The following is a 24,656-nucleotide window of genomic DNA, read 5'->3' as shown; positions in this document are numbered from 1 at the left end:
TTTGAATCCCAGGCATCTCCTATTCTACAATTAAATACGAAATTATTCCAATAAATAAATAAAGCCCAAATTCTTTTCAAAGCATGTCTAAGTTATAATGGACATTGGAAAAGGAATGAATTTATACAGACTCGTCTGCAACCTTAAAACATCCTAAAGTACTTTTACAGCCCACAAAGTACTTTTTAAAAATACCCTCACTGTTGCAATATACCATTTCTGTATAATTCTAGTAAATCAGTTTTAAAAAAGACAGCTCAAGTTTTACAGTGGTACATTTGAAAAAGTCTCATCTTAAACTTTCTACATAAGGCTGAGGTGTTAACTAGGATCAATGCAGTACTAGTGAGTACTTATTCAGCATATGTATCCACCTAGCTCTTGCAACTGCTTCTAAAAATCAGTAAACTTCAAAAGGTGAGATATACGTCTAAAGGTAATTGTGCATAAAAGACCTGGAACAAGTACAAAAGGTGAGCAACTTCTGATGGCAGGATCCAATACCTTCATTATCTAGAAATTCACGTGGGTTGGGAAACCCAACAAATCAACTTCACACATACTAACCAGTGTCTAAACAAATGATTCCAGAAATTTCATGATGGGGGAGGGCTGATTTGATATGTTTAATGTTGAAAATGTATAGTATACCATCCCTGGAAGATTTTGGAAAAAAAACTCAAATTTTGGAAATTGGGAGGCCAAACAAAATCAGAAATCCAGATTAAATGTCAAAGCCATGTGTAAACTGAAATCTCTAACTCACGTTAAATAAATAATAAAACAATATCGTCAAAGCTTTGGCAAAATAAAAAGGAGCAAATAGAGACTAGACATTTTATATCCAGTTAAAAGTTTGGAGCTCCTATTTCCAGCAGTCACTTTCACATTCTCTCAATAGACTTTAGGGTGTGGTGTATTCCTGGCAATGACTGAGTTTATCAGTATGCTAATAATACCGCTTAAGGAGCACACCCGATGTAAACTATCTGCATCAAATTTAACATGAAACCCCACAGTATCAAATTGCACTGACATTTGACCTTTTCACAGGGTTAGCGCACACCATGGCTCTACCATGAGGCGAGGACAGCGAAGTTTACACTGTTTTCTTGAAGACACAAACATTTCAGTTCTTAGGTCCAAGTAAGTTGAGGTAGAGAGGTGCAATCCGGAGCTGGCTACCGCTTGTGCAATCCAGCAGGATTTATGTTGTGCAAACCCACACAGCAACTCCCATCAGTTTTAAATTAGATAAAACGTGACAACAGCATAAAGTAAAATTTACAGCAAGTAAAAATGGATGTGTCTTCAATTGTGTAACTCAAGCCACTTCACGCTGCAGATACAATTCACTGGACTCAACAGATGGCATCTGGACAGTTTGCAATTTCCCGAAGTGCAATTTTATATATATATACACACACACAAATATTTCGCCGCCAGGTCATCGTGCTACTTTTCTTTGAACGCTGCCCAGATGATGAAGATACTTTTCACACTCTTAAGAGTGTCAAAGACTTTTGAAGAGCAATTGTTGGAGGAAGATATGAAACTGGGTGCATTGAAGAGAGAGAACGGAATGCCCCAGACTGAGTCATGTCGCGAATGGATAGCAGCTGAGGGGTGGGAGCATCTCTGCTGCAGAAAACAGCAGAGAGGCTTTAAAGTTTAACACAGCGCAGTGGTGAGGGCAGTTGCCAGGCGGGCCCACTCGTCCACCCTCCAAACCCCGGAGCCGCGCGCGGGGTGCACTGCCCTTGCGTGGATTGTGACGGAGGCGGTTACGGGGTGCGCACGCATTGGCTCTCTGCGCTGATCAGGGAGCGCGCACGGCGCTGGCTGTCATGGTGACGGAGCCGCCAGGACAGACGGGTCTGAGTGAGTGACAGGTGGGCTGGGTACTGCTAAACACACTCTGGGCACTCTCCATCAGCAAGTGCATCAAGGGCTTTGGTAGCGGGAAAAAAAATTGAAAGCCCTTTGCATCCTTTATGTTTAGGTTTAAGTAGGCCGCGGGAAAGGCCTTGGCGTTGCTTTTGAGCTAAGGGCCTCTGTATCGGTTAGGTAGATGTCTGTCTCTCTCCAGCATTGGCAGTGCTACATTACTGATATTATTATGAATTTTGGTTTCTTCTCAAGTTTTGTTTTCCCCTGGTTTCGAAGCAGAAGTGCCTTACTTAGAGAGAAGCGTGCTTTCCAAAATGTTGCAGGCTTTGATTGATTGTTAATTGGTGAAATGCTACTCCTGATCATTCGAGCTGAGCTTCCTTCTAACTCAGAAATCTGCAGTTCCCATTGATCTCTGAAACAACGTTAACTCTCCAGTTTGCAGTTAAAGGTTGTTGTAACGTGCGTTTCTGTTTAAATCAACGCAAATAACAGGGTTCCCATTTTATAGAAATTACCCTCGAATTTTTGGTCATGCGAATTTTGAAAAAATACAACTTTTTCATGACACCTGGCTCAGGAAATGAATGTTTGTCGTGAATTACGATGAGATCTGCCGTTCTTCCAGAGTATTTTGGAAGAAACATCCATTCTGAGAATAAGGCATTTTATTCAGGTGAACTCGATCTCAACGTTGTTATGAATGAGAGTTCAGATCAAAACGTTCATACTTTTTAATATACAATTTGCATACTAAATATTTTAGTTTTAAAGGTTCAGATAAGAACCCACAATATTGTTTATGGTAAATTCTTTTAACGTTTGTCTAATCCTGTGTGAGGGATGCCTGCAGTATTCAGAACAAACTGACGTCATTGTGCAAATTGTCTACTGCTGAACTATAGCGAAATTCAATACTTTTTCCTGTATTGTCAATAATTTACCTTTCTTGAATAATGCAGAATGGCTGCCGTTGCCAAAGATGTTGTGTTATTTTGTGGGTATGGCAAGAAGGTTACTGAGGGTGAGTTTCGTTGTAATTAGTTTATTTTGGTGTTACCAAAAACGAAACACAAAGGATTTCCGCAGCCAATCAATAAGCATCTGAACAGAAAGCGGAAAGTAATTTAAAAATGAAGGCCGTTTTACAGAATTTGGTATTTCCAATGCTTGCTCTTCTTACTCAGATTTTGTAATTTTGTTGCCTTCTATGTATCGCTGTTACTCAGTTTTCCGTCGGAGTGATTTGTGAAATAGATCGTTTCTGTATTTATTTTTACTTTAAAATTTTTTTTAATCAACCTGGTCAGAGATTTTTAACATCTCTGGAGCAGATGGGATTTGAACCCGCCCCTCTCGGTCCACTGGTAGGACCATTACCACCGTGCTGCAATCTTGTCATGATCGCTTTTGTACAAGTGGATGCCTGAGGTAAAAAATAATGCAAGCTTGTTTTTCTTTTACGTCATGGGGCATCCCAACTGTGTTATTGAATCTTCTACATTCTAATACCAGGTTTTTCTCCTAAAAGCAGCACATTAGATTGTTATAACCAAATGCAGAAAGATATGCTAAGTCTAACAATTTATTTTTAAACTCAATATAACATAAGGATTAGTCTTACAGAAGAGACTTTTGATCCATAAAAATTTCCAACACATAGTGGGTGTCTATATAATATATTGATCATTTCATGTTTGTACTCCCAGCAGATAATTTTGCAAATACTAAAGATAATACTAAGAAATCCTATGACAGTTTTATATCTAAATTATTGTAAATATAGTATCCCAAAATAGCTTACTAAGTACAGCAAAGGAAACAAAAAAGGTTCTTGAAGAATGATGCAATAAACGTAGATTCCTTAAGGATTTAAAAAAAAGTATTGCTTATGTGTGAGATTAGACAGCCAAATACTTAAATGTTTTAAACTCATTGTTCCAAAAGTTCACTATAAGAAAACTATTCAATCTGATAGAGCTAGGGCAAAACTCTTCCTACTATAGAGTCAGAGTCAAATAGCACAAAAACAGAGCCTTCAGTCCAACTTGGCCATACTGACCAAGTTTCCCAAACTAAACTAGTCTCATTTCCCAACATTTGGCCCATATCCTTCTAAACCCTTCCTACTCATGTACCTGTCCAAATGTCTTTTAGATGTAATAACTGCACTTGCATCTACTGCTTCCTCTGGCAGTTCATTCCACATTTGAACCACCCTCTGTGTGAAAAAGTTGCCCCTCAGGTCCTTTTTAAATGTTTCTCCTCTCACTTTACAATTTTGCCCTGTAGTTTTGAACTCTCCCACCTGAGGGGAAAGAGCTTTGTTGTTTACCTTCTCTATGACTCTCAGGATTTTATGAAACTCTGTATGGCCATCCTCCAATCTCCTATACTCCAGTAAAAAAAATGTCCTAGCTTATCCAGCCTTTCTTTATAATTCTAATCCTCTAGTCCCAGTAACATCTTTGTAAATCTCTTCTGCACCCTCTCCAATTTCAAAATATTCTTCCTACAGCAGGGTGACCATAATTATACACGGTACCTCAAAACTGGCGTTACCAATGCCCTATACAAATACAATGTGTTGTCTGCTGGGGATACCAGAGGGTAATTGGTAGAAGCAAAATTACTTATTTACATAGTAACTGGTTAGGATCTGCACTGCACTGTCTGAAAGTGTGATGAAGGCAAGTTCAATTGAGGCACTCCAACAGGAGTGGAATTCTTAGCTGAAAAAGAAGACTTTTCATGGGTGAATGTGTTGAGGAGAAATTTCTTCACTCAGAATGGTGAACCTGTAAAGTTCTCGGCCAAAAATAGTTGAGGCCAAAACGTATGTTTCCAAGAAGAAATTAGATATAGCTCTAGCGTGAAAGGAATCAAAGAGCACGAGGAGCAAGTGAGAATAGGGTACCAAGTTGGATAACGAGCATTGATCAATCTGACCAGGCTCAAATGGTCAAATAACCTACTTGTGCACTTACTTTTTGTTTCCGTGGGGTGAAAATAGGGGAGTGGCACTAGGTGGAGGTCTCCTTCAGAGAGCCAGCACGCATGATGCTGTGATTAATAATCATTCAGTATTGCAGAACTTGAGCTGAAAAAAGACACATTTTGTTGAAACTCATTTGGATAATTCATCAAAAGTACCAATTTAAAGGGAAGATAGTAGGAACTGCAGATGCTGGAGAATCTGAGATAACAAAGTGTAGAGCTGGGTGAACACAGCAGGTCAAGCAGCATCATAGGAGCAGGAAAATTGAAATCATTTCTGAAGCAGGGTCTAGGCCTGAAATGTCAGCTTTCCTGCTCCTATGATGCTTCTTGACCTGCTGTGTTCATCCGGCTCCACACTTTGTTATCTCAATTTAAAGGGAAAGCAGCTTTTGTATGCTGCATGAAAATAGAGTGAACTCTGAATGATAGAGCTGTTGCCATGAAGAATATACGTTAGATAGTGAATGACATTTGAATGCCTAGCTTTTTTTAAATGATAATACCCAATGCATAGTATAAAAAATATTGTTTTGATTTTACATTAGTATTTCTTGTGAGTTGCCCAGATGAGTGCAAGGCAATAAGCTTTGACAAAAGATATCTTTTTTAACCAGTAGCATGGAAACTCTGCTGACAATAATAGTTCAGAGAAGAGGGTGAAGTCAGGTTGTTTAAATGGCCAGGAATTGAGAACTGATGGATGTAGAATACAAAAAGAAACCTATAACATTTACATAGTGTATGTCATAACCTTCGAATGTCCTAAATTACTTTAAAGGCAATTATAGACTTTTGTAATGTGGTTACTTGTAAGGTAGGAAATGTGTCAAACAGTTCACACGCTGTGCTTTGCAGACAACATTGTGATAATGATCATATACACCATTTGTGATTTTGGCTGAAGCCACATATTGGGCAGGACATCATAATAGTGCTGTGGAATCTCGTGTATTTTCATGAGAGGGCAGACTAAATTTTGGTGCAATAGCTCACTTGGAAGATAGCATTTTTTCACTACTGAGTCTATGTGGTATTCTGGAATGGGATTTTAAACTGTCATGACCTACCCAGAGTGCTGTCAGTGAGGCATAAGTTTCAAAGCCTAGGGATGTTTTAGAGGTAAAGTGGGGCAAGATTAAAGATGGGTTTGAAATTCAATTGATACAATTTTAACCTAATCTACCAGGCAGGAAATTCAGATCAGGTTGGACACCTAATCTTATTCTTTGTGAAGTCACTGGAAAGTATGATTGCTGAAGTTCTAAATTTTGTACCTGATCTATTAGTTTCTCATAGATATGTTAGATTACAATTACGACCATTTGTTGAAAAGAAAATAAATTAGTCAGTGAAGGTGGGTGTAGTGAGTGAATGGGCAATATATGGGCAGCTGAATTTTGAGCAAGTGGAGGATTGGAGGTTGACCTGGAAGGTCTGGTGAAGTTGGTTGCATAGACACAAAATATGTAGGTTATGCCATCAGGGATAGTGAATATAAGATATGCCAGAAACAGTTAATGCTATCGGGATGGCAGTAGCCATATGAAGGAAGATGAGAAGTTTCAAATTTACCTCTGGATTGAACAGTATGCCAAGGTATCACATGGTCTGAGTAAGTCTGCTTACATGGTTGGAGCAGAATCATTGAAGGTTGTATTTTTCTTGTAGAAAAAACATGAAGTCTTTGAGGTTTATGCTGCGTCAGAGATGGTATTTTACTGCTGTCTGCTGATAGCCTCGACCTAATTTTTTTGAAAACAGTTATTAAAAATAGTGTCTGAATACCCAGGAATGAAAGTATTTGTATTCTTTGCTACTACTTAAGTGTTAGTGAATTGCTCTCTGTTCTTGTAAAATGTAGAGAAGATAAAACTTTTACATGCTTGACTATGAACTGCTAACATCAAATGTTTCTCAGTACTTCATAAAATATGTACATTGTAAAGGAAAATCTGCCATAATTGAGAGCTTTATAATCACGGGAGTGGAGTGTATTTCACATTCAATTAATAACATAGAAACAACATTGCTAGAAAATAAGGAGGTAATTTCAAACAGAATGCTGATTATGTGCCATTCAAGAAACTTTTTTTCTTGAACTTAAATAAACTGGTGCCGTTAAAAATGTTCTACATCTGCTAGAGTTTATTTTTGTTTCTTTGGAGTGTGTGTTTTCTCTGCATATTTTGAAGATCTAATATATTAAAAATTACAAAGCTCTTGTCGGGTTCCATTGTGATGCCCCCTTCCCCCTTCACAACCACTTCTGTTTTTAATAGCTTGCCAACTGTCAATGGCTGACTCACATATGAGGTATAGTCACTTGTATGAGATACAAGGAATGGTGTACTCCAGCAAGAGTTCATTGCGTTGAGGACGGGAGAAAAATTGTGTGAAGAGAAAAAAAAATACATTTTTAGAACTGTGCAATATAACTATTTTAGTATAAATTTTATGAAGGAATTGAGTTACATGTAATTATTTGAATTGGTAGCTGACTTCATTTAACTATCATAATACTGTACAAGTTATTCTAGAATTGAATATCATGGTTCACTTTTCAGACTGCAGTTGCAATACAAAAATCTTGGTTATATGGAGCATGTCAACATTACATCATATGATTTCACTTCATTTTGGGTTCAATATTTTACCATTATAGGACGTTGTCATGAGCTTCTGTCTTTCAGATAATCTGCGTGAGCATGCAGCTCATAAGAGTGGGATTATGAGGCATTTTACATAGCATACAATGTTTTGGATGATTTTAAACACGTGTTTCAAATATATTCTGTTAAAACAAGTTTTGAAATTTGTGGCTCCAAATCAATAGAACCAAAATAGCATTTTAGCTTGCAAAAAATAATTTTTATGACTGCACGGCCATTTCATGTAAGCCGCATGCTATCAATCAATCCTTCATGCACTTGATGTCGCACCAGTTGCAAAAGCAAGTAGATGTTGCTTTGTATCTCTGCTTTCCTCTTGTTATTCATGTGGAAACTGAATAGGCTGTTATTTGAGCCTGCAAAAAAGGACTTTTGATGTGAAACTTTGTTGATTGCCAGTAAGTAAATTTTGTGTAATCTTTTCTTGGTTGGTAGTGCCCTTGACACCAAGTACTCATGTGGATTAAATTCTTTTTTGTACTTGAGGCCACAGTGCATTAGGTGGGTGCTGTTTTCTGAAACAGAAGCTTCCGAAGCTGATTTTTTTTAATATTAAAGTTCATGGAGTACGGTTTTTTTTTAATAAAATGAAATTCTAAAGTTTTACTTTTGAAGCAGAAAAAAATGTGCTGGGATTTGGTTCATTGTTTTTCATTGATTCATTAAGCTCAGGATTCTATCAAACAGCAATCACTACACTTTGATTAGCTTTGAAAGGATGATTATGGGGTAGACATCACTATGTAGCTGTTGATCCATCCATCTTATAAAATTTGGTTTTATTTCTGCTCACTGCTTGGTGTGCTGATGTAATTTGCAGAGGCAGAAGGGGCAAAATATCTTGTGAGTGTTTCTGTAAGTTTAGGGGAGTGGAAATGGGACCAGTTGTGATTTCCTTTTTGCAAGTCAGGCGAAATCTTTTGGAAAATGCACAGGTATGGACAGATGAAGGTAGCATTGTGCTCAGGTGTGACACATGCACACTGTAATAGTGTTTTGGTCAGAAGAGCATAGAATTGTGCAAGAAATATGTTCATTAAATGAGCAACAAGTGGGGGCCTGTAGTCAGAGTGTTGTGCTTCGGCAAAAATAGCAATTTTCAGAATTGTAAGGAGAAATTGGGATAGAATGTTTTAAAAGTATATGAATAAAAGAATTTCCTTCAGAAGATGAACCTAGCCAATTACAACCTAGTTTATATTGCAGCAAAGTTCAACAAGGGTTTGCTATTGTTGAAGTTTCAAGATATTTCCAGTTCCTGTTACTAGTGGTGTACCGCAAGGGTCAGTGTTGGGTCCACTGCTGTTCGTCATTTTTATAAATGACCTGAATGGGTTAGTAAATTTTCAGATGACACTAAGGTCGATGGAGTTGTGGATAGTGATGAAGGATGTTGTAGGTTACAGAGAGACATAGATAAGCTGCAGAGCTGGGCTGAGAGGTGGCAAATGGAGTTTAATGTGGACAAGTGTGAGGTGATGCACTTTGGTAGGAGTAACTAGAATGCAAAGTACTGGGCTAATGGTAAGATTCTTGGTAGTGTAGATGAGCAGAGAGACCTCGGTGTCCATGTACACAGATCCTTGAAAGTTGCCACCCAGGTTGACAGGGTTGTTTAGAAGGCATACAGTGTTTTAGCTTTTATTAATAGAGGGATAGAGTTCCGGAACCATGAGGTTATGCTGCAGCTGTACAAAAGTCTGGTGCGGCCGCACTTGGAGTATTGTGTACAGTTCTGGTCACTGCATTATAAGAAGGATGTGGAAGCTTTGGAAAGGGTGCAGAGGAGATTTACTAGTATGTTGCCTGGTATGGAGGGAAGGTCTTACGAGGAAAGGCTGAGGGACTTGAGGCTGTTTTCGTTAGAGAGAAGAAGGTTGAGAGGTGACTTAATTGAGACATATAAGATAATCAGAGGGTTAGATGGGGTGGATAAGGAGAGCCTTTTTCCTAGGATGGTGACGGCAAGCACGAGGGGGCATAGCTTTAAATTGAGGGGTGAAAGATATCGGACAGATGTCAGAGGTAGCTTCTTTACTCAAAGAGTAGTAAGGGGATGGAACGCTTTGCCTGCAACGGTAGTAGATTCGCCAACTTTAGGTACATTTAAGTCGTCATTGGACAAGCATATGGACGTACATGGAATAGTGTAGGTTGGATAGGCTTCAGATTGGTATGACAGGTCGACACAACTTCCAGGGCCGAAGGGCCTGTACTGTGCTGTAATGTTCTATGTTCTATATCTTTTATTACTATTATTTTGAAACTTGAGTTCTGAAGTAGACATGTAAAGCTTCAAGTGTGATTTGTATTTCTAGATTGCATATGTTAATAAAGAGAGACATAATCTTAGTTTAATTTGAATTTGTTCTATTAGCGTTGTTGGTTGTCTGGAAATTTTATTTACATGCAGTTACCTTCAGCTGAATAGTTGAATGTTTTAGAAACAAAGATAGAATTGATGAAAAAAAAGGCTGTCCGATGTCATTGGGAAATGGAAGCAGAGGCGTAGAATTTTAGAATCCTTACAGTGTGGAAGCAGGCTGTTTGGACCATCGAGTTCACACCAACCCTCTGATAAGCATCCTACCCACACCCACCACCTTATCCTATTCCTGAAACCCTGCATTTCCCATGGTTAATCACCCACCTTGCATATACTTGCATACTATAGGTAACTTAACATAGCTATTTCACCTAACCAGGAGCAGGTTCTATGAGTTAAAAAATACAGAGTCACCCAGAATGTTGGTGAATGTGCAGTTGTTGGTCAAGGAGAACAGTCTGTGACAGCAGAAGTGCTGTTTGCAGAAACAGAAGCCAGCTTGGTTTAAAATTTAAACAAAGCCTAACTGTTAACTGTCAATCAGCGTTAGTATATTATTGTTTCACAGCAATCTCTCTTTACCAAATGGAGTTCATTTGCCAAATAATTAGTACTCTCCTCATGGAATGTAATTGTTGGTTTTCCCCTCATATTGGTATTCTTGCCAGTTCTCTTGATGTGTAAGATGATAGCTTGGATAAAATATCCTTTTTCAGCAGTATACAAGTTCTTCACTATTAAATAACTATTGATAAAGCTTGCAGCCTTTCAGGCGAAGTTTTACCATGGAATATGACTAATCTAGTATTACAATCAGCTGGGATCATAACAGTCTAGCCTGAAGCTGCTTAATTTTAAATATAACTGAACATTTAGACCTTGTCCTGAGTATGTAATGTAGGTTACATACTCAAAATGAGTAGAATTTCTAACTTTAAACCACAAAATGTATTGATGAGTTTGACTGAAATTCTCTGTAGTGTTAAGATGATTTCCCAGCAAAAGCCATACTCGAGTGGCTGAAGAAACTTGGTCTCGGCAACCTTGGCTTCAACCCTTTTCCTGGCCACAGAGGCCCTGTCTGCCATCTCAAACAGGTTTCACAGAACTGTTTCAAAAATGAGGCTTTCTAGTCAGCATTTATCCTGTAAACCTACTCTGATAATTTGACAAATTATTACTATTTGTGAGACCTTGCTGTGGGCAAATTCACTGTGGCTCCTGTTTTACTGCAGAAGTTTTACATTTGCTTTAATACCTCTTGAGATTATGAAAGTTGCTTCTTTTCTTTGCTACTCGACATTTGTCAACTCTTTTTTTTAAAAAAATGTTTCGTTGCTCTCTCTCCTCAAATAAAGGAGATTTTGTTGATCTGGTTGGATAGATTTACTCAGTCACATGAATCTTTTAAATAATCTTGGGCAATTTTCTTTCATTATTTGACTGGATTTTTCAATCAGTGGTGAAGTTGGTTTCTGACCTCAGTTGCCCCCCTTCCCAAACAGTAGTTTAATTCTAGCACCAAGGTGATATCTTGGTGAGTAGAAGCAGTGATGTCAGCAAACCAGAAAATCAAAAGCATGTAATCGTTTTATTTGATTCCACCTTCTGACAACCCAAAGGGGTAAGTATTGAGGCCTCAGTTTTCTGGGATTAATCTGCATTTAGTGTCAGTAAAAACAAGAAGTCACCACTGCTTCTGAATATAAGCTCACACCTATAATTACAATTATCATGGCAAAAAGAAAAGGATTAATCAGTGTGCTTGCATGTATGTTGCCAGCCAACACATGAATTTGGGAAGTAGGCCATTCTGCCTCTTGGATTTGCTCTGCCCTTTAATCAGACAATGCCTGATCTGTTTGGGAAACAAATTTTGTGTTTTGATCTCCCTTGGATAATTTTGATTCCTTTGCATAACAAAAGCCTCTCTCTCTTTCTCTCTCCCACTCTCTCTCTGTCTCCCCCCTCTCATGTTAAAAGTATTAATTTACCCTGCTCCTGAGATATAGTTCCAGTCACACACCCCTTAGTGAAACAGAGTTGGTCATCTGTATCCTAAAAGGGCAATCCCTAATTTTTTAAACAATGGCCCTTGGATCTGGACTCACCTACATGAGGAAACATGTTTTCCAAATTCACCTTGGCAAGACCACAGATCTTATGCACTTTAGTCAAATTACCCCTCACACTTCTAAACTATAGTGGAAACATTGTCTCATTTTTCCTCACAAGATAACCTGCTTAATCCACTAAACAGTCGAATAAACATCCTCTTAACCACCTACAACACATTTACATCCTTCCTTAGCTAAGGAGATCAAAACAACATAGTTTTGGCAATATAGTCTCAGCACTGTCTTGCAATAACTGAAGCATTAAATCCTTAGTTTATGTTCAATTCCTCTTGTAATAAAGGATAGCATTTCATTAGCCTTACTTACCTGCTGTATCTCTGCACACTCACCTTGTGACCTATGGATAAGAACACCTAAATCCTTTTGCACATCGGAAATCTGCATTCATTTGTGTTTTAAGTTATACTCTATTTTTATGATTCTTCCTGCCAAAGTGAACAACTTCACACTTACCCATATATTTCACCCTGTGCCAGATTTTTGTCCATTCACTCAACCTATCTGACTGCAACCCTGCAGGAAATGACATCACCAATCCAAGGAAACCTAAACATATAAATAGAAAACGGGACATAACACCAGCGCTTCACTGGAGGCTCACTGATGATGTTACCTAGAATGGTGACAAAACGTCTGAAAACTAACCTTCCAGCTCAGCGAGCAAACTCACATCCAGACCCCTTATTCTTTCTCACAACATACTTTCCTACCTATCTTTGCATCATCTGCAAATTTAGCTTCCATGTCTTTGCTTCCCTCATCAAAGTCACTGTTATAACTGATAGTAAAAATAACTGAGGCCTCAGCACTTACCCCTTTGGGTTGTCAGATGGTGGAATCAATTAAAATGATTACATGCTTTTGATTTTCTGGTTTGCTGACATGACTTTGATGCAAGTTTTAAACTACCGTTTGGGAAGGGGGACAACTGAGGTCAGCAACCAGCTTCACCACTGTTTGAAAAATCCAATCAAATAAAAAAAATTGCTCGAGATTATTTAAAGGATTCATGTGACTGAGTAAAGCCCTATCTAACCAGATCAACAAATGTTTCCTTTTTTGGCGAAAGGAGCAGCAAAGCATTTTTTTTAAGAGTTGACAAATGTTGAGTAGCAAAAAAGATGAAGTAACTTTCATAATCTCAAGAGGTGTTAAAGCAAATGTAAAACTTTACTAGTAAAGCAGGAGCCACAGTGAATTTGCCCACAGCAAGGTCTCACAAATAGTGATAAATTGTCAAATTATCAGAATATGTTTACAGGATAAATGCTGATCAGAATGCTTCATTTTTGAAACAGTTCTGTGAAACCTATTTTAGACGGCAGACAGGGCCTCTTAAAGTGACCAGGAAAAGGGTTGAAGCCAAGATTGCCAAGACCAAGTTTCACTGGGCCAAGTTCTGATGAAGGATCAGTGGACCCAAAACATTAACTTTGTTTTTTCCTTCATAGATGCTGCCAGAACTGCTGAGCTTTTCCAGCAACTTTGTTTTTGCTGTCTATCCTAGACAGAATAATTTGAACTGATTAGCTTTGTACTGATATAAGTCTGGATAATAATACCTTGACTCGGCGAGGCAAAAAAAAATGGATCAGTGGCTTAATAAATATTTTTTGTGTATGTTTTCGTCCCAAGAAACTGCATCTTGTTTCAGAATTTTTAGGATTGTTTGTGCCAGCTCTGTTGAAGATTGAACCCAGTGATATGGGAGAGATATTAAATGAATATTTAGCCTCAGATTTTACTGTGTAGAAAGAAATGGAGGCCAGAGAAGTGTTTGAGAAGATTTGTAGCTTAGGTTATGGATGAAGTTGCAGACTTGCTCGCTGAACCAGTGTATTTGATTGTAACATCATCACTGTGCCTCTGGTGAAGCCTTCGTGTTCTGTCCCACTTGTTATTTATGTGCCTTGGTTTACTAGGGCGACTGGCATTATTAATGGTTTTGTTCTTCAGTGGTTTGTATGTCGGGTCCAGTTCAATAGTGGACACCAGAATGGAACAGGATGAGATAATAGTATCCGTTTGATGTAACAGCACTATTCACTCTGTAAACATTGACCCAGTCAGAGAGAGTATTGATACACTGCTGGATGAATCAGGAAGGCAGGCTCCCCATGACACCAACAGCATCAACAAGGACAGCACCCTGAAACTACTGGATCTGTGCCTCACAATCCACTTCAACTTCAATGGCCAGATACTTAAATAAATCAACGGAACACCAATAGGATCCCTAATATCAGGACTGATAGCAGAAGCGGTAATGCAAAGATCAGAACAGCCATCGCTACCCACTATCCAACTCACACTCTGGATCTGCAATGTACATAGCACCTTTGTGATTATCAAACACACAAGACTAGAAGGAATCCACTGACAAATCAACAACATCCGCACCAGAATAAAATTCACACAAGAAGAAAACAACAACCCACTACCCACAGAAAGACAACACGTATGGACCAAATACTTAATTACATCAGCAACCACCCCAACACCCATAAATGGAGCTGCATCAGGACATTTATTCAAACCAGCCACAGCACACTGCAGCAAACTGGAATTGCGCAAAGCAGAACAGGACCACTTATACAGAGTTTTTAAAAGGAATTGAAACCCAAAAAACACACTGCGCCGTCAACCTCCACGACAGACGATAACAAGAAGACGCAACATGTTCAGACATGCTAGTCATCCTTCTGTACATCAGGGACATATCAGAGATGACCACAACACTGCTCAGACCCCTGGGGATCAGGGTGGCCCACAAACTAACAGCCGCCCTGCGACAGCTACTGACAAACGTAGAGGAACCCATACCCGCAATCAACAAAACTAACATAATATACAAAATAGCATGCAAGGATGATGAGAAACATTATGTAAGCCAAACTAGAAGAAAACTGGCAGGAAGGATACTCGAGCATGAACTAGTCAGCAGCAGACATGACCAATTCTCATTGATCTCAATGCACATAAAGAAAGGCACAAATTCAAACTAGGACAACACATCCATAATAGTACAAGCCAAACAGAGACATGCCAGGAAATTCCTGGGGGCCGGATATTCCAACCAGAACTCCATTAACGAGCACATTGATTTGAACCTGAATACAAACCATTGAAGAACAAAATCGGAAGTAATACCGGGCACCCCAACAAACCGAGGCATGTGAATAACAAGTGGGACAGAACACCAACACTTCACTGGAGGTGCACTTTCTGTGTTACCCAGCAGTATGACAACATGTTTGGAATCAAAGATAGCAACTTGGTGAAGGGAGGCTGGAGAACTCAGAAATAAATATCTGTGTTTTAAAAATTGTTCGCGTTGCAGAAGAGAATGTTCTGGAGGTCCTCAAGAATATAAATGTGAATAAATCTTCAGGATCTGACCTAATGTATCCCAGCACACTATAGGGAGTAAGGCACAAAGTTGCAGGCCCTTGCTGAAATATTTGCATCATCTATAACTGTGGATGAGGTGTCTGATGACTGGAGAGTGACTGATGTTCTGTCTTTGTTTATGAAAGGATATAAGGAGAAGCTGTGGAACTATAGACCTGTGAGTCTGACTTTTGATTGTAAGTTGTTGGACGTGATTCTAAAAGACAGGATTTGTAAATGTTTAGAGGGGCAAAAATTGTTTGGGGATTGTCAGCATGAGTTTGTGTGAAGAAAATTGTGTCTCACAAGCTTGATTGAATTTTTTTGAGGAAGTTACCAAAAAGATTGAGGGCTGAGCAGTAGATGTTGTTTATTTAGACTTTAGTGAAGCCTTTGACAAGATTCTGTATGGTAGAATAACTAATAAAATTAGGTCATGTGGGATTCAGGTGAGCTTGCCAATCTGATGAAGATGGTGGAGTAGGATGCTCCAACTGGAGCTCCTCCGCTCCTTCTGTTTCTTTGTTTTTATCCCCCTTTGGTCTCTTGGTGGGTCCCAGGCCTGGTGTCTCGGCGGTGTGGTGTCTCTTGGCCTGGTATCTCGTTGGCTTCTGGCAAGACCCCGCTTGGTCTGTCAGGAACCCATGGTGGGTCCTGGGCTTGGTCTCTCATCCCGGCCTCTTGGTGGTATGTTAGTTGGTCTGTTGGTGGTTTATGTCAGTGTCTCAGCTCAGCGCATGAAAGGATCCTGCACAGGCATGTTACCAAGGCGCTGGAGGAGATCAGAGTGGCAACAGTTTTAGCTGTAGTGATGGCATCTGCAACGGTTGCTTTGAGAACAGACAAGAGCAAGATAAATGGAGGGTTCATCAAAGACTGTTGAACTTTTAGCTTATTCTTTTATTTTCTGGGATTAAATGACAAAATTCTTTAATGTAAATTATAACTTCTTTATTTTTCTACTTTTTCTTTGAAATAATGCTTAACTTTTTAACTGTCATGTATCTTGTTATTTTGTACCTCAGACTTTTTTGTACCTAAGTACTTTGGTACCTAAAATGGCACCCATGTGTGGCAAAATTATACACTTTTCACTGCACTCCTGTACTTCTGCACTTGAGCACATGTGATGATAATATAAAATCTGAAGATTGGATACATAGTTAGCTTAACGGCAGGAGACAGAGAGAGAGAGGTGTTACAAGGTTGTTTTTTGGATTGGAGTTCTATCACCAACGGTGTTCCACACGGTTCTTTTCTGGGTCCTTTTTTTCGTCATTTACATAAATGACTTGAATGAAATTATAGAAGGCATAATTAATAAGATTGTGGAAGACACTTACATTACTAGCATAGTAGATGGTGAAGAACATTTTCTAAGATTTAAAAGAGATCTTAACCAGATGGGTCAATGGGCTGAAAAATGGTAGATGGAGTTCGATTTGGATAAATGCGAGGTATTGGATTTTGGTAGAAAACCAGGAGCTGGACTTGTACAATTAATGGTGGAGTTTGATTCAGTGTTGTAGAACAGAAGGATGTAGGGATTCAGGTACATAATTCTTTGGAGTTAGCGTCACATATAGACGAGGTGGTTAAGAATGCATTTCACACACTTTCCTTCATTTTTCAATCCTTTGAGTTTTATAAGAGTTGGGAAGACATGTTTAGGTTGTACAGGACATTGGTGAGGTTCCTTCTGGAGTACTGTGTCCAGTTCTGGTCACCCTGTTAGAGAAAGGATATTATTAAGCTAGAGAGGGTTTGGAAGAGATCTGTCAGGTTGTTGCCGAGTTTGGAAGGCTTGAATTGTAAAGAAAGGCTGGATAGGCTAGGACCTTTTTTCACTGGACCATTAGGACCTCTATAGGTTTATAAAATCGTGACGGATATAGATAGGGTTAATGATAGGAGTCTTTTACGTAGGTTGGGGGATTTTAAGACTAGGGAGCATATTTTTAAGGTGAGAGAAGAAAGATTTTAAAGAGACCTGGGCAAATTTTTACACAGAGGGTAGTTCGCATGTGTAGTGAACTTGCCAAGGAAATAATGAATGCATGCACACTTACAACTTTTAAATTGCACTTAGAGAAATACATGAATAAGAAAAGTTTGGAGGGATAGGAGCCAGGAGTAGGCAGGTGGGACTGGCTTAGTTTAGGATTGTGTTTGGCATGGATTGGTTGGACTGCAGGGTCTGTTTCCGTGCTGTATGACTCTGACTCTATGACTCTAAGCTTTCATGGAAATGTTAAGATGTCATGTTGATCTTTATAGGAAATGTATGTGTCATACACATTTTTGACCTTCTTATTAAAATTAAAAGTTTCTGTGGCACAAGCTTGTGATTAACATTGCATTTTTGATTTAATCAGCTTCTCCGCTTTGGTCGCCTAGTGAATTGTCTTGCAGTGGTAAAGTTGATGGAATGCCCCGTTAACTCATTGTTGCTAAGTTTTCTGTTCTGCTAGTTCTGTAGAAGTGAATTTTTACTTATTCATTCAAGATGTGGAATCACTGGCAAAATCAGCATTTATTGCCCATCTCTAATTGCACTTGAGAAGTAGTAGTGAGTTGCCTTCAATCTCTCCAGATTGTGTGGGTAGGTACACTAATGGTGATGATAGCTAAGGAGTTCCAAGATTTTGGCCCGGTGATGATAAGGGGACCACAATAGAAAAGCCAAGGAGGCTATGTGATTTGGAGCTGAACCTGATGGTTATGCTGTACCGTTATGTTTGATGTCCTTGTCCTTCTCCAAGATGAAATCTTTGCATAACTTTTTAAGAACTTTGTGTGTATGTATGTTTAAAAAGACAAACTGTAATTGGCACATCAAAGCGCAGTTCATAAAGTTTGAATGCCATACAACTTATATTTCAATGCTACAACATAACTGGCATATTTTATGATACATCGTTCAATCTGATTTTCTACCAGTTTACTTTCTAGTACCATTTTCAGCCTTAACATTCTTAACAAGACTAACGTTAAACATGAATTATGCTTTAGCATGTTATTTACATTTTGTTTCCATCAAATGTACGTCTAAAGTTATTAGACTTTAAAGGTATGCAAAGAATCTTTAAGCAGGCTGTAGGAGTAGGTGGAAGTTAGAATAGGACTTATATCAAGTTATTCAACTAAACAAGTTAATACCACATTCAAAATAAGTAAGATTGTACTTTGTTCTTTTTAAAATAAATCTGGTAAGCCATAGGAACAATTACTTGGAAATTCTGCAGTATTGCAGTCTTAACTTGTTAATCATCATATAACTTCCATGCTGCCGGTTGAAGTTGCACATTTAACAATATGTAACACAATGAAACGTACAAATTTATGCAACAATAATCTACATGTTTTGTTGATTTTACAGGAAAAGATAGGTGTGATTGACCTGAAATGCAGTAATTCAGTAGGTCATGAATGAAATAGTTGGATCCCTGTGATTATGTTGCAGCCTGTATTTTATTTTCTTGTTTTCAAAATTATTCCATCATCTTTGGTATTTGCTGAGTTTTCCTGTTCTGAAATTTGTGACCACCGCCGTAATATTAAGCCTTGTTCATGTTTGTTTTGTATCCTAGGAGGGAGGATTTTAAGATGTAGAGTGATGTACTTGTTTGCCATATGATAGGAAGTGACAGTTCCTTTTTGAAAAATAATGGACTGTGTGTGTATTCTGTTAAACAGTCTGACGTATTGCGTAGAGGATAATTGATACCAGTAAATTGCAGGGTAGCAATCTTGTCAAGTAGTTGAGATTATATCAGCAACTGAGAACAAACCTTAAATGATTTATGAACATCAATTGATTCCATCACTTTGAGTATTGCTTTCAGTAGACTTGCTGCTTTTATCCTTGTGTTTGGGCCCTTCCTGAATGGTACTGACTCTTGATGGATATAATTACAAGGAAGATATCAACCTTGCTACCTTTTGCCCACACCTCATTCTTAATGCATCTGTGTAGAAACTGAATGTGCATAGGATATTCCTCAATGGAAAGATCATAGTAGATCTTAATCTGATATTCACCAGCTGTTCACATGTGAACTGCTAACAGGGCTCGCTAGATGGTGTTTACGAGCAATAAGTGTGGTTCTTCACTTTTTTTATGCCTCCCTTTTTCGGGGGTGTTGATAATTGTTACACCTTACTTGCTGTTGCAACAGAGCGCTTAGCTGAGATGAGACCAAGGATCAAATCAGCCAGGATGAAATGCAGGTATTCACTGAGGCTATCATAAATTTAGGTCCACAGAACTACATCTCTTCAATGATACTGACGAAGAATAAATCTGGGGTGCTTGACTCAATTCCATTCTAGTCAGTGCACTTATCACTAAAGCCATCAGTACAGTTCAGCTATCTCCATACACTGTACAATGCAGTGCATCAGTTGCACATTTTTGCAGGTTTTTTGTGAAACTAGAAAATAAAAGATTTGAAAAAAATTCAAATGCTCTTGATAGGTGACAAGCTGCAACATGACTTTGGACCTGAAGGTATGTTAAATCTCATGATAAGGTTTACTGTATTCTCATTTTTTTTTTGCTATAGTGTGTAGAAATGCATGTAATTATAAATATCATACATGATGAATTTCAAGTGGATAAATAGCATAAGTAAATTTTTGAGCATGTTGGGTATTACTCAGGAGCTTCATAGAAATTTAAATTTAACTGTGGATGCTTTTTAATTTATGTATTTCTGTGTTTCCTTTAAAAAAGTATTTTGCCATTACTTTACGCAGAGGAGACAGCACAGCTGGAGCCTTTTGTAATAAACAACAACGAATACGTGATACTTGTGCAAGAGAAAAATGAGCATCTGGCCCTGTGTTCAAAACTACATGAATATTTACATTTAGTGGTATAAATGTACGGTTTACAAAGATACACTTTAGAAAATTGTAGAAATTGCAATATCATGAGTTAATGTTGTAATGCAATCGAGGAATTCTATTTAAGCTACAGCACAGAACTTTGTTAGCCCCGGAGCTCCTAATACTGTGGAATGAGGCCATCTATATTATTGAGTGTATTTTACAATAGAGCCAAAATTAGACACATTATTGCACATGCACAAGATTGTCCACGTGTAGTTGTTTAGAAGTTGGTGCTGGCATTTTTTTTAAAAACTGATTTGTTATACCTTCATTCTAGTATTGGAACTTAAGTCATTGATTGGATACTGTATTGCCTGCCTACGCATCTTGCCTTCAGCCATTTTGCAGTTAGTAGTCCTGTTTTGCTGGTTGTGCTATCTGTAATTGTAACAATATTAGATTTATTTTACACTACTGTTGAGTTAAGAAACCCCAGTTGTAGCATTGTAAAGGGGCCGTTACATGAGAAGTTGTTTAACATTTCCTGAACTAAAATCTTAATTTGGCCATCCTTTCTTAATTGGGGATGGCACGGTGGCTAAGTGTTTGGCACTGCTGCCTCATAGCATCAGGGACCCGGATTTGATGCCACCCTATGGTGACTGTCTGTGTGGAGTTGCACATTCACCGTGCAGGTGCTCCAGTTTCCTCCCACAATCCAAAGATTGCAAGTTTGGTGGATTGGCCATTCTGAATTACCCATAGTGTTTAGGGATATGTAGGTTAGGTGTGTTAGTCTTGGGAAATGCAGAGTTACAGAGCCAGGGAGGGGAGTGGGTATGGGAGGGAAGGTATGGGCTTGTTCGGCCAAATGCCCTATTTTCGCACTGTAGGGATGTTATGTAGTGAGTATTTTCAGTGTGAAACATGTCATTGGCTGAGCTTGATCTCTTCCTCAGCTCTTTGATTTCAATTCCCATTACAATTCACCTTGTGATTGCACTAACTGTATACTAACATCTTTTTTTCAGAGGCAGCTCTCCTACCCTTGATTTTGCTATGTCTCATAGATTTTTAAAAATTAATTCTCTGGCATTAATTACAATCCATTTAGCCAATAGTTGTGGTGACAGCCTTGTTCTCAACTTATTACAATTATATGGTGATGATGTTTTACAGTGCTTTTTGGCAGGGAGTTCCAGGATTTTGACCTAGTGACTATGAGGGTATAGTGATTTATATTCATATCAAGGTGGCATGTGTCTATGAAGTAAGTAAGTTAAACTCCTTTTGTCCTTGTGGTTCTGGATAGTGGAGCTCCCTCGTTTGGGAGCTTGCCTTAGCTACCTTAGCCTACGAAAGTTGCTGCAGTAGAAGCTATCTATCCTTGGGAAAAATAAGTGTCTAACTGTGATAGAAGAGCATAGGAATCTGGGGATACTAGTATAGATCTGTTTAAGACATGCTGGATCAATACAAGGGGAATCAACATAAGGGGAAAAGCAGGTGATTAACAGGCTCGTCCCTGTCTGGGTGAAGAAATTTCTCATCATCTCAGTCTTAAATGTACTGTTTCGTATGTTTAAGCTGTGACCCTTGGTTCTGGACTCTACAGTCATCAGGAACATCCCTCCTGCGTTTAACTTATTTAGTCCTGTTAGAATCTTACAGGTTTCTATCATGTCCACCATTATTCTTCTAAACTCCAGTGAATACAGTCTTAGCCAATCCACTTTCTCTTCAAACGTCAATCCTGCCATCCCTCGCATCAATCTGGTAAACCTGTCAAAAAAATACCAAAAGTAAATCAGAAACATAAACAGAAATTGCTGGAAAAGCTCAGCAAGTCTGGTAGCATCTGTGAAGAAAAAATCAGAGTTGATGTTTCATTTCCGAGTCTGAGGAAGGGTCACCAGACCCTAAATGTTAACTCTGATATTTTTCCTTCACAGATGCTGCCAGACCTGCTGAGCTTTTCCAACAACTTCCGATAAATCTTTGTCACACTCCCTCCATGGCTAGAACATCCTTCCTTACTTAGATAAGGAAGCCAAACGTGTACACGATACCCAACAGCCTGTACAATTGCATAAAGTAAAACACAGAAATGTGGATGGTGGAGTTCTGATCAAAACCAGAAATTGCTGATGAAACTTGGCAGGCCTAGCAGCATCTGTGGGGAGAAAGCAGAGCTAACATTTTGAGTCTGGTGACTCCTTACCAATTTTGCCAACAGTCTTTGCTTTTGTTCCTATACAAGTGCAGCAAGACATTCCTGCGTCAGTATGCTCATGTTATTGTTATAAAGGCTCACATGCTATTTGCCTCTTCGCAGCCATCTGCATTGGCATACTTGCTTTCAGTGACTGTGAGACAAGAACACCCAGGTCTCATTGCACCTCATTCTTTCCCGATTTATCAGCATTCAGATAATAATAAGCTTTCCTGGTTTTGCTTACAAAGGGGATAATTTCACATTTATCCAAAATATACTTCGTCTGCCATACATTTTTCCAATAATTCAATTTGTCCAAATCACACCGAGGCATCTGTTTATCCTCCCCACATAACTCTCCCACCCAGCTTTGTGTTGTATACAAACGTGGAGATTTTACATTTACTTCCCTCATTTAAATCATATGTTTCGAGAATAGCTGGTGTCCAAGCACTGACCCTTGCGGTTTCCCCAATGACCACTAGTTACCACTCAAATGAAACCCTGTTTATTGTTTCTGTTTGCTTTCTGCCAGCCAGCTCTCTATCCATGTCAGTACACTACCTCCAATCCTAGGCATTTTGATTTTCCACTGGTTTCCACGATTTAACTCTTGTAGTTATATGCTTGACAAATTCCAATGGATTTGTGAAGCATGATTTCCCTCTTGTAAATCTGTGCTCTCTCCATCTAATTCTGTAACTTTTTCACATGCTGTGCTTTTAAATGTTTCCAAATGGACTCCCGCATTTGCCCTGCTACCAATGTCAAGCAATTGGTTTATCAGTCAGTTTTCTGTCCAACTCCTTTTTTAAGTAATTGAGTTACATTAGCTACCCTCCAGTCCTTTGGAACTGTTCCAGAGTCTGTAGGATCTTGAATGATGACGACCCCTGCATCCACTATTTCTAGGGCACTTCCTTAACTGCTCTGGGATTATTGGATCTTTGGAGATCAGTCACCCTTTAAACCCATCAGTTTCCACAATGCCATTTCCCTACTAATCTGGACTTCCTTCAGTGCCTGTCTCACTTGACCCTATGTTCCCCTCCATTTTTGGATTGTGATTTGTACCCTCTTTTGTGAAGTCAGAACCAAAATATATATTTAATTGATCTACCATCTCTCGCCCTTTATAAGGATCCGTACTTGTCGTAGAATCATAAAATCCATACAGTGTGGAAGCAGACCATTCAGCCCTTCCAGAAACACTCCCTACCCTATTCCTGTAACCCTGCATTTTCCATGGTTAATCCACCTGGCTTGCACATCCCTGGACATTACGGACAATTTAATGCAGCTGGTCCATCTACCCGAATGTCGTTGAACTGTGGGAGGAAACAAGAGGGAACCTTTCCAGGCAAAGGATGAATGTGCAAACTACACACACAGACAGTCGCCAGTGATAGAATCAAACTAGGGTCCCTGATGCTGTGAAGCAGCAGTGCTAACCACTGAGCCACTGTGCTATCTTATTGACTTTCTCTCTCTTTGCATACCTTTACAATCTGTTGAAATCTTCTCTGCAGGCTTACTCTCAATCTCTCTCTTTCCTCTCTTAATCAATCCCTTCGTACTCTTTTGCTGAACTCTAAACTGCTGTCAGTCTTCAGGTCTGTTGCATCTTCTGGCCAATTTTTATGCCCGTTCCTCACATCTGATACTATCCAAGTATAATTTCTTTTTGTTAGCCATGACCAGGCCACCTTTCCCATATTTTTCGTGCAAAAAAGGAACTAACAATTTTGTTGAAGTTCCTCCATGCACTTTTCAAATATTTGCCATTGCCAATTCACTGTTATCCTTTTATACAACACTCCCCAATTTAACATTATCAGTTTGTGCCTCATACTGGTCTAAGATTTTGACCCAGTGACAGTAAAGGACCAGCAAGGTGATATGGCCTACGTCAGGAATTGTGTGCGCTTTGGAAAAAAAACTGGCAGATTGTGTTATTCCCTTACATTTGCTACTTTTATTCGTCTGGCTAGTTAAGTTGGCAGTTTGCACTGTTCTGCCAAAGGAGGCTTGGTGTGTCACTGCATGCATTGTTTAGTTGGTAGGCACTGTTGTCAACATACACAGTAGCGAAGGGAATGAATTTTGAAGGTAGAGATTGGATGCCAGTCAAGACGACTGCTTTGTCTGGGTAGTATTGAGCATCTTGAGTGTTGCAGCTACAGCCACCCATCCAG

General features: G+C 39.0%; 1 protein-coding gene across 10 annotated transcripts in view; it reads left to right on the top strand.

The window, feature by feature from the left end:
• The first annotated feature begins 1,488 nt into the window (after positions 1-1,488).
• Positions 1,489-24,656, top strand: part of gtdc1 (glycosyltransferase-like domain containing 1) — a 417,621-nt gene continuing 394,453 nt past the window's right edge. For 6 of the 10 annotated variants that reach the window (XM_059647446.1, XM_048534511.2, XM_048534509.2 and 3 more), the window contains exon 1: positions 1,489-1,892. The gene's annotated coding sequence lies outside the window, so the exon portion shown is untranslated. Of the gene's footprint in view, positions 1,893-19,891; positions 19,924-24,656 lie in introns of those variants that run through there. The other 4 variants (XM_059647444.1, XM_048534512.2, XM_048534517.2 and 1 more) reach the window with 4 other exon arrangements.

The sequence above is a fragment of the Stegostoma tigrinum genome, chromosome 7, assembly GCF_030684315.1.
Source record: "Stegostoma tigrinum isolate sSteTig4 chromosome 7, sSteTig4.hap1, whole genome shotgun sequence".
NCBI lineage: Eukaryota > Metazoa > Chordata > Chondrichthyes > Orectolobiformes > Stegostomatidae > Stegostoma > Stegostoma tigrinum.
This window is presented reverse-complemented; position numbering and strand designations above follow the sequence as displayed.